The following is an 11,223-nucleotide window of genomic DNA, read 5'->3' as shown; positions in this document are numbered from 1 at the left end:
ACAACCACGTGCGGCGAGGAGGAAGGAGGCTGAGGAAACTGACAGCAACGAGGGCAAAGGGACGGTTGAAACGGCTAACACGATTGCTGGGGGTTTTGAGGGTGGCGACGGCGTATCGACAGCAGCACGAAAGCAAGAAGGGTTAACAGCATCGGTGCAAGAGTATCAAGCCCCATTTGGGTGCCAACACCCAGACATAGTAGTATCGTCCGCAGATTTTGAGGGAATCAAGGCCCATATAAATGACCCGTTGGTGGTAATGGTGAGAATTAAAGGTTTCAATGTGCAAAGGGTGCTCCTGGACCAAGGCAGCTCAGCGGATATAATAGACGGGGACGCATTCGAGCAGTTGGGACTGACGGACAAGGATTTAAAGCCATACACAGGACACCTGGTAGGTTTCTCGGGAAAGCAAGTTCAGGTACGCGGCTGTGTGGAGTTGGACACAGTTTTTGGAGTGGGCGAGGACGCCGAGCTTTTGAGGATAAGATATCTGGTCCTACAGGTTGTGGCAGTATATAACGTCATTATAGGACGAAATACTTTAAATGGCCTCCATGCAGTGATATCCACGGCTCACCTTGCGGTAAAGTATCCGCTACTCTGCGGAAGGGTAGGGAAAATAACGGTAGACCAAAAGGGGGCAAGGAAATGCTACAACCATTGCCTTAACTTGTACGGTAGGATGGGAGTTGGCGACGGACACAGGTGCCATGAAATTGAGGTAGTCGAAGGCGAGCAAGGACATCTACATCTAGCAACACAGAGCCAGGGCGACGCGGGCGAACAAAGAGGGCGGGTCGGCAAGCAGGTGAATGGGACGAGGAAAGGGAGAAGTCAGGACGAGGAACCCCGAGAGGCGAGGGAGAGCGGATCCATTACTCGAACAGATAGTGAGTGGTATGGCGAGAGCCGGGACATGAATGCAACCAGTAGAGGCATATTGGCGATTGAGCCCAGGCTCACCATTGAGCAGGAGCGACGCCTAAGTGAGCTGGTAGGGGACAACGTCGACCTCTTTAGTTGGGAGCAAAAAGGAGCCACTTCCAGGGGGCTGCCCACATTTAACAGGCCCTCTCGGAAGGCTGGAGGAAAGGATAAACAGTGGCAGAGTCGTCAGAATAAGAGGAAATGCGAGCAGCTAGTGGATGGGAGTAAGAGGCCAATGAAGTCAGCCCGGCACGCCGAGTGGGAAGATGAACAAGGATGGATTCCTTTTTATGACAAGGGGGTCAAGCAGGGCGACGAGGTTGGAATACTGGGTGTGATACTCTGACCAAGGAAACAACCAAAAAGCTAGGACTGAAAATAAAGATGCACTATTTTTCTCCGACACGGGAGTTTTTTAACGAGGCATCCCTCGATGTAAAAATTTATGCAAATCAAATACAAAAAGGATATTCTCAGCAATACTCCTAACTATTAAGACCGAGACGGCAGCCTGGTGGGAAAAATTCCCTGAAGGTGGCGATCCCAACACGACCTTGATGTCTCGGGATCGCTCCGGAAAGTCCGGCGCTGACCGTAGCCCCTGCAGGCGTCGTGTGCGGATGAGCTTCCCGTCGCCACCCGTTGGCGGCGTGCGCGAATAAGCTCTTTATCCAAAGAACCTTCCCGATATATGGGCGAGTCGAGTCTTCCTGAAAACGCGGGAAGCATTTTTAACTAGGCAAAAAGTCTCGGGTAAACTCATATGGCCATTGGGCCCCGAGCAACTGTAAGTCCCCACCTAATAAGGCTGGCGAGGCCACACCTGCTCTTACGGGAAATATGCGTGTGAACAAAAGCCTCGGTCAAATACCGAGCGGAAGTCCTAGTTATACGCAACACACTCTCGAAAAATTACTCACGCAAAACTCGGAGTCCAGCACTGAAAACACGTGCTAAGCGTCGAACAACGGAAGACGAGATAAGTAGCGGGCCGCCCGCCTCGCCCACTTATCTATCCTTCGCTTATTTAATTATTCATTTATTTGCTCCGCATCATTTTACTAATTCGTTGCTTGCTTGCTTAACACATTCATGTTGGCACATATCTAAATCATTCAGGAAACAAAACTTTTATTAATATCATTGCATTACATTTTAAAATGGAGGATTTCTCCTTATAAGCCTACATTGACGACGAAAATCCCTTTTCTCAAGTTTCAGGCAGTGCTGTTTGTACTCCAGTCGGGCCAGGTTCCGACGAACCTCCTGCTTCTCAGAACTCTTCTCTATGGCCTCCAGAGAAGCCTCCACCGCATATATCTCGGCGTAATTATCCAGCTCCCGCTGGAAGAGATCCTGCAGTTCCTCCACGAAGCCGAGGAACCACCTGAGGATGCTGTCCATCTCTAGACTCAGATCCATCCCCAGTAGTTGATTGATCAGCTGGTAGATGCTAGGATCCTCTGAATGCCTAATATTGGTAAAAATGTCTTCATCAAAGGCTTTCGTCCTTAGTTCTCCGATGAGGGCTATGTAGGATGCCATTGCAACGTTGATTTAAGAAGCAAATTTGATGTGAGGATTATTATGCTTTAGTAACTATTTATAAGCCCAGTTCAGTCTCCGGAATTTATTGCTGAAGCAGTTTCTCGAGGAGTTTTCCTTGAAAAGGATGCGACTCGCAATAAAGGCTTAAGTATTCATGGCCGGTGGTCAACGATAACCGTTGGAATTTGGAGAGAAGCACTTAAGCAAACGTCAGGATTCTTTGGGGAAAACAACTCGCATGATTTACAGCCCAGAGCCTTCATGGCGGGAAGCTTATACCTGAAGTTCGTGACAAGAATAGCGTCAGCATAAGCTTGATTGGATTTTCAAGAGAAAATAGAATAAACATAGAACACAAAAAGAATTTGGTGTTCTCATTTAAAAACAACAGGGAAATCAATCATTAAGTACAAAGTTGACCTAAGAATCGCTAGCATTTTTCAGTTTGCTCTACATCTTCTTCGGTCAGGAAACGCTCGGCGATGAAGCCTGGAGGATCGTCGATTCCAACCAACCCTGTGGGCGTAACCTTTTTGAACGCCCCCATTTGGTGAAGATCTATCTGGGGATAGAGGTGCTGAACTTGGGCTTTGGCGAGGAAAAAGCCACGGCTGCGCTAAAAAACGGCGGAAGCAGCGGCGTTTCGCAAGGGCCTTCTCCAAATCAGAGATTCTTCTGTCTCGGAACTCCAGGCTGACTTCAGCACGACTAGTTTGTTCGGCCAACTCTTTGGAAAACGAGGTCTCCTTGGCGTTTAATTGGGCGACGAACGCCTTACGCTCCTCAACAAATCCAGCGTTGAGGGCGCGGAGGCGCGCCGCCTCTGATCGCAACACCTCGGCACCCTGGGCGGACCGCTTATAATGATGAAAAGCGTGGAACGCCATCGCCAATGCACCTTCTGAAATCATGTCCAAGCCTTGCTGCTTGACCACTTCGTCCATCCTCGCAATCTGAAGGCTCTAGATTTACAAAGCCCTGGGGCGGGGCGGGGCTATGATTGGGCGGTGAAGCACTAGCAGATGGCATTGAGTTTTGACCAGAAGGCGGTAGGATAACTTCCGCACTAAGGGCAGGCTTGTCGACGGAATCACCTCGGGCGCGAGGCGAGGAAACCGGAGTCGCCAGTAAAGGCTCGCCGAGCTGGTTCGGCTTGGGAGTCTCCTCAGGCCCGCGAAAAGCTGCAGAGATGACAGGAGTTCTTTCCCCGCCGGAAGATGATGTAGCGGCCGCAAAGTGTGGTTTGTTTGGGGACGGGCGAGAAGTCTCCTCGCAGAGAGGCCTCTTCCCACTCACTTTTAACAGGGACTTTTTGTCGCCCTTCAGGTTGACTCGGGGGGGGGGGGGGGACGAGACGTTTCCTTTCTTCCCAAAGGCGGTCAGAAGGTCCTCGCTGACTTGGCGTATTTTTCCTGAAGCAAAGAGCGGCAAGGGTAAGCTACCAGAAAGCGGGAAAGACAGAGTATGTAGTGAGAAAAGATTTACCGATTACACGAGTGCAGTCCAAAACCGGGAGTCTAGCCAGGAAGCTGATGACAGTTTTGTCCTCAGGGGTCAGGGAGTCCTCGGGTGGGTCAATTACTTGGCGCACTTCCTGGGTCCAGTAGAGGGGAAATCATGCGATGTCGTCCCTATGGGTAAAAACCTCGGGATACTCGTGGGACACTATGACCCTGAAGAACTTTCGAGCCAAATCGACAGCAATGCTGGGCAAAAAAGGGTTGAAGCGCTGAGGCCCGGGTCTGGCTTCCAGGGAAACCCAATTACGTGGCGGCGACGGCTGGGCGGACACGCGATAGAAATAAAAGAAGTGGGAGGGTTCAGGTTCTTGCTGAATCACGTCGCAAAGGATTTCAAAGCATCGTAGGAAAGCCCAACTGTTGGGGTGAAGTTGGCTAGGAGCGACATTGATGCTGTGAAGCACTGAGCATATGAAGGGGGAAAAGGGAAACCTAATTCCCAAACTGGTGAACATGTATCCATGCACATAGAAGAAGTGGGGAACACCCACGTGGTTGTCGTGGGGACGGAGCCAAGGACGTTCGGCGGTTGTGCACACGCCGTAACTCATGAGGTTGTCAAGAGGTTTCTGGTTTGGCGCTTTGGCGTCATTATGAAAAGGGTGCAAGAAGTGAAGGTTACTCTGATGCTGTGAAGGTTCGCCGGAAGAAAGGCGATGCGCAGGAAGTCGCAAAAGCTAAAGCAATGAACTGTGGAAAGGGTTCGCGCAAGACGGGAAGCAAGATTGTAATCGTGAAAGGATTAGAAGAATGAGTAGGACAACACCTTTGTAAACGGAAAATATCGTTTGGAAGGAAATGTGTGAAGAAAAGCTAAGGGAAGTTGTTGTGAAACGTGGAGGAAAAGTGGGGAATCGTGCCCCATGACGTCAGGAAATGATATGATGGCAGTTGCAGGATTTTGGGGAATGGAGAGGACGCATTAAATGATAAGGTACAACGGTTGAAGCTGATTGGTTTAAATTTAAATTGTCAGGCTCAACCATGATTCGAAGGGACGTTTCAGGGAAGCAGTTGAGATTTTGCAGACCTAGGCTGCCACGTGTCGTAGGCCCAAAAGCATCAAGGTCTCAAGGTGCAAGACGCGTGCGTGGCCACGACGGGGCGGGCAAATCACGTGTCATCGCCACAAGCTGGCTTGTAGACTCAAGCTGCCAAGGGAACACGACGAGGCGTTCGAAATTTCAAATTTTTAGGCCTTAGATTACCAAGCCATGTTGGTCATTGTTCTTTACTTTCGTGCCTTACGTTTAGCGTTAGTTAGTTTCTTACGTCCATCGCCTTGTCTCTTTTGTTTAAATACACACTTAACTCTCATGCTTCAAGCTCGGTGTCTTGTGGACTAGACGAGACCCTAGGGTCCCTCGCCCAGGGACGCTGGCTTAAGGCGAGGAGTGCATCAGGGACTTGGGCCTTTGTCTCGGAGGTCCAACTGGCCCATTAGGATTATTTAGAGGCGCTTGGCCCAACTCCCCCACCTATAAATAGGGGACGATTACCAATTGTAAGGGACTCTTGGCCCATTTGTGAAATAACAAGATTGAAATTCAGTTACTCTTTTCTCTCTTTAGCGGTTAGAACTTCACTCTCTAAGCATTCATATCACTTTCCTTACACTTTGGGTACTGTACCTCTATTGTATGTTCTTGGATAGAACAACTATAAATAATTAATTTTGTTTTCCTTCTATTTTCTGGGTTTGTCACTGTGGAATGCGTGTACTTTAGGAATTTCTTTTCAGGTTTGGCCATATTGAGTGGAAGAAATTGTTATTGGTGAGATGGATCAGGCAAGAAGTGTAGGTAGTGGTGAGATGTGGATCGTGTTGATGAAGGGGTGGGTGGGAAATTGAGCCATTTGAGTGAAGGAGTTGCAATTGATGTAGTAGTTGGTCCTAGCTTGGGTGACAGAGTTGCAATTGTTATTGGTGTGATATGGGTTCTTCTTCTTCAACCTCTCTCTCCAACATGCAATTAACCCAGAAAAAAAAAAAGATTTCCAGCAAAAGGATAGAAGAAGGATGAATTTTAGGTTTTTGTTTTATTTTCTTATTTTTTAATTATTTTTATCCCAGAATTCGTTAAATTGTGGATGGAATTGGACGGAAAACCAATTTTGCAACCGGGTGTAAACGTTAGGGATGACTTTTACTAATTTTAAAATTTGGGGGCGATTTTCGCAGGAAGATCAAAGTTGGGGGACCCAAAGTGCAATTAAGCCTATATTAATAATCAATATTTACTAGCTTTGATAGAATTGATAAGTGAGAAATATATACTATTTAGCAACACTTTTTTTTTATAACACAGACTACAAAGTCCAACATACTCAATATTGTAATTGGTTTGATAAGCTTTGATGAGAATCAAGCAACACAGCCCAATTGAAGACGAGAGCAAGAACAAAAAAAAAGAATCTCATTAGGGAATTTTTATTCAGACTCCCCGATAGTTATTTGGACCCTGTTAAATTCGTAAAATTCGAAAAACCACTTTATAATTTTTTTTCGCTCGCACTTTAATTTGAATGTGCGACCAAAACGCACTTTCACAGTGCGAGCAGAACACACAATTTTTTTTTTAGTTTAATTTCTGGAATGAATTTGGGACGGACACTTCTTGGTTAAGGTAATGAGACCATTCTGAGCTCAAATATGCAGTCAGAATCTCCAAATTCCTACAACTTCTAGTAGTCACTTTAGAATCAGAAGCTGTGCGGTTTGGAAAATTGGACAATTTTTTGTCTCAGATGCGAAGTCGACCAACTACAAAGTTAAAGAGAAAAATCAAGCGACCGTACCTTAGTAAGACTTGTGTAATTTAGCCAAATTCCTTCATCTGATATTTTATTTTGAATTTCAAAAAAAAAAATGTCACCATAAATCACCAAATATTCTATCTTGATTTACTGTGGAGTCTCATAATTTATAAAAATCATTGGACATCAGTTATGTACAAATTTGCAGCAATTCGACCTTTAAAAGTGCGTTTACTTCGCACTTTTACAGTGCGTGCACTTTTAAAGTGTGTGAGTGACGCACTTTTAAAGTGCGTGCGTAACACACTTCTAAAGTGCGTTTATTTGCAGAAAAAAAATTAAAAACGACAGAAACAACTCCCTGAAGTTGGAAAATTTCAATAACGACAGAAGATGGAGGTTGTGGTTGTGGTGGTGGTGGTGGTAGTGGTGGCGGCGGTGGGGGCGACAGTGGTTGTGGGTGGAAGAAAGAGGAAAGAAGTAAGGAGATAGGAGAGAGAATGTGAGGATGAGGAATGCGGATTTTTATATATTTTTTTTCCATTAAGGGTATTTTATTATTTTTTCACTTTTTTAGGAGTTCAAATAGCTGTGGGAGAGTCTGAATAACAATTCTCATCTCATTATTGATAATTGGCAAGTTTGAAGAAATGAAGCTAAGATTTTGAAGAAATTGGACCCAAGTTGATTCATTTAATTCAACTTGAGGAAAATAAAATAATATGAGTCTAATTTGGCATTGAGCTTAATCTTTAGTTTTAATTTTTAATGTTTTAGGCCTTATTATTATTTTTTAAACTTTAGGGTTAACCCTCAAATTAGTCCTTATCTTTGTCTCGCCGTCTGAACTAGGTCCCTTGCCCAAAATATTTTTTGAAAAAGGTCCTCTATTATGTAAAACATCTGGAGCAAGTCCTCACTGGATCTTGGAGCTTCGGCGAGTGATGATTTGGCATGATGATTGTGCTAATGACGCTTACGTGGATGAGCACTTGTAATTACTAACAACTAACCACTAACATTTGCCAATAAAAAAATGTGGGTTTAAGAAAAATAAAAAATTAACACATCAGAAATTTAAATTAAATTGCCAAAATAAAAAAATATACAAAATTAACCATTTTTAATTAACAAACCCAAATTAACCCCAAATCACAAAAATTCCTTAAATCACACAAAACTCCCAATCAATAACCTAGAAACACATACCCTTACTCTTCCCTATATCTTCTTCCTCCTCCATCCCTCAACTCATCTTCTTCTTCATCTTATTCGGACTCAGAAACACAAAAGCCTTTTTCATTCTTCTTCAATGGCTACATGTCCCTCTCTCTTTCTCTCTCGCTCACCTTTGTCTCTAGCTCTGATTGGGTCAAAAGGTATCTGACCGTACCTTTTACAGAACCGAACTTGACCATCTTTATCTTGTCCTTTACATAACCGAACCTGACCGAGATGAAGGAAAAATGATTCCCACCTGCTGCCATGGAAGCCAACTTACCATAGTTTGTTGGTTCTCGTCCAGGTATCTGCCATTATCGAGGAGAGAGGTCGAGATGAGGACTTAAAGGAAAGGAAACGGAGATGAGAGAGAGAGAGAGAGAGAGAGATCAAGAACGAGGAAACCAGCTTGTCGTCATCTCATTATTCCCAAGCATGCTTGACCACCGCGAATATTGGTTGAGGGAGGCGTGATCTTGGTTGATGGAGGCACGATCTAGGTTAAGAAGAGGCGCGATATGAGTTTCTATGATGGTCAGGATGATTTGCTGGGTACGGAGGCCACGATGTTGGTGATCTGAGTTTCCAATTTATGCATCATATAAGTTCTTCATGCGATGTCCATCGGTCCTCATTACAGCATTGATGAAAGCAACACTCCTCTCCAATTTTGATTTGGTCTTAGATGATAAAATTTTGTTTGAGAATCTAATGAGAGAAGTGATTTAAACATATTGTCAAATTGATATTCTTTTTTTCTAGATTGGGAATTAGGAAAGTTTCTGAATAGGTGATTTAGAATTGGAGTTAATTTGGAGGGGGGGTATAGAGATGCTGGGAGACAAAAAGTCTTGTCCAAGAGGCCTAAATGAGAGATCCAGTGCTCTAAACTAGTGAATATGAGACTAGTGCCTGACTTCCCGGACACGTGGACATGAAAAAGAAAATGATCGAGGGAGATTCAAATTCATACTTATATCCTGCTAGCGCAAGCAAAGATAAGCAAAAGGGTTATTCATATTCACAATATATATATATATATATATATATATATATATATATATCCTAGTTCTAGTTAGAGTCAAAGTGCTTTGATTGGATAGAAAAGAAAGTACGAACTTGGAGACAGAGAAAGTATGCTTAAGGCATCGATCTCCTAGCTCTGTGAATGAAGCCTTCATAGCACTGCTTTGACTCCATACCTATGTCACACATTGCATAGAAAAAAAATAACCTTGCTTTTTGAATAGAATTTGTGTGGGAAGGCGAAAGAAAGGTAAAACCTGTGGTCATCCCGTGAGGGATTTACGATCTACTTTGGAAAGGAATGCAATTGTATGACGAAAGCATGCTTATTTTTTCCACGGTGTGCTCTTATTTTGTTTTTGGGCTTATCATCGCACATGCCTATCGGTTAGCTATAACGCCCCAATTTCTCAACTGGGAATCACATTAGTAACCCAACAAATATGGGGACTAACTCGGGTTTTTTCTTCAAGGAGGTGATAAATTTCGAAACACAAAAGGCCCATCGTCACCCAAGCAATGGCCCGAGAAGTTCCCAGGTAAGTTGGTCGGGCACAATGCCTCATTGAAAGCACTCCTTACCTAGACAAAACGACCCGAGTTCTTACTTGAACTCAAATGAGGTTTTTCGATAACATTTTCAAATCTTTTCCAAACGATTCGATTATTCGTTAAGTTCAAAATCCGTTGATTACTTTTATATTTATCAACTATCAAAATTTAAATTCATTTAATCGTTTGATTTTCAAAACTCTTATGATTAATAATATTCAAAAAATAATTCATCATTTATCGCATAATAACAATACCTCAAATAATAGCTAAGATAAAAACCGATAGCGTAATATTCAAAACAATAACGACACTCGACGATATATAATTCACGGTTTAAAAATAAAAACTATTTAAAAACGTTCGTTTTGCAAGCTTTCCTTCTTCGCCGCTCCTAAGCCTCGTCGTCTAGCCCTAGACGTCGCCTAACTCCTTGTTTCCAAGAAAATCAGACCTCACCACTTAAGACTCATCCACTAAAGTGTTAAGCGCCCACATAGACAAGTAGCAAACATTAAGGGTTAGCTCCGAAAAACAAAACAACCAAAACTCGAATTCAAAATCAAGATAAGATATCAAATTTTGAATATGAATCTCAAGACAAGCTAACAACTTTTAAATTCATCTTAAGATAACAACAAGAAGATAACAACATTAAAATTTCTATCTCTATCACTTAGCAACAAACTTCACAATTTAATTTAAAGGATAGAAAATAAACAACTTATCAACAATTCAAATATGTTCATATCCCAAAATTCAAATTAGGGTTAGTCAACAACAAAGTTCGTCACACGGCCACTTAAAATCAACAACAATATAATCAACGTTCCAACGAACAAAGATTAGTCCCTCCAACAATTTTTCCCCAACATGTTGTTCTCAATTCATACGACAAGATCAAATACGACATATTTAAGGTATATTCAACACTTAAAACATGTCATAAAACAATAATACAACAACATGGCAAATTCAAGTAAACAACCAACGCCATAACACCACCTTCATCTCAAGTACATGCAAGAAAATAGAAAACAGGCAGACGGACGCACTAATTAAGAAGCTACTCTTACCTCCTAAAATAATAGTACATGCGATGGAACTTCAACTTGAAAGAAGGAAAGAGGTCAAGCTTGATCGACAAGGGGAAGAGAAGAGGGGTTCAGCCAACACTAATCAAAGGGGCACTTGAGTTTGATGTCTCTCAAGTGTAATTTTCCAGGTAGAGTGTAAGCAGCTTCAGGGTTTCTGACTTTTCCACACACTGAAGGTCCTATTTATAAGAAAAATCTTAACCTAACCCTAGGCCTCCTAAATTTCGGCCACACACTCTCTAAGAAGAGAAAATATTCTGAATTCACCCCTTTTTGCTTCTTCCCTAAGTCATGGTTCAATATTTTCCCCTTATTCTATTTTTTCGATAAAATCTCAATAGATTTTCTTTCTGAAAATTCCTAAATTAACTATTTTAAATTTATATCATATAAAAAATTATCAACAATAAATGTAATGATATTACTCCTAATTTAGAAGCCTCTCTAAAAATTTGAAACCAAAATAGCTTAATTTCCTTAGTTAACAAGCAATTTTAGGTTTAATTAATTAATTAATATAAAAAAATATAAAAATTCCGAAATTAAATATTTAATAACTTATAAAATATTTA

Source organism: Lotus japonicus, chromosome 1, assembly GCF_012489685.1.
Source record: "Lotus japonicus ecotype B-129 chromosome 1, LjGifu_v1.2".
NCBI classification, from domain to species: Eukaryota; Viridiplantae; Streptophyta; class Magnoliopsida; order Fabales; family Fabaceae; genus Lotus; species Lotus japonicus.
This window is presented reverse-complemented; position numbering follows the sequence as displayed.